Genomic DNA, 383 nt, shown 5'->3' on the forward strand with positions numbered 1-383 from the left:
CCTTCCTGCTCAGCAGAATCTGCTAACGTTTCCGATCAGCCACTTTTGTGGCTTAGTGGAGGGCTGGAGAAAAACTCCGGAACAGAGGAATTGGGGACCAGTGGCAAAGTCCTGAGTCTGGGGCAGTGGGTGGGGAGCCAGACCACACCGCCTGGCGCGCGTCTCGGGCCCTGGGCTCTGAGGAGTCTAGGCTGGGAATTGGTTTCTTCCCTGGGGCTTCGCTCACAACAGCGAGCGGGGCGTCGGCGCTCAAAACCGGTATCTAGACTGTGTTTGCGGTTTTATTTTTTAAATAATCCATTGAATTGCAAAGTCTTCCAGGCAGGCAAATAATACATTTTCTTTCGAAGACGCAGTGAAGAGTCACAGGCTGTCCTAGATCG

The sequence above is a fragment of the Sapajus apella genome, unplaced genomic scaffold (assembly GCF_009761245.1).
Source record: "Sapajus apella isolate SASKATOON/1434 unplaced genomic scaffold, GSC_monkey_1.0 scaffold18, whole genome shotgun sequence".
In the NCBI taxonomy this organism is placed as follows: Eukaryota; Metazoa; Chordata; class Mammalia; order Primates; family Cebidae; genus Sapajus; species Sapajus apella.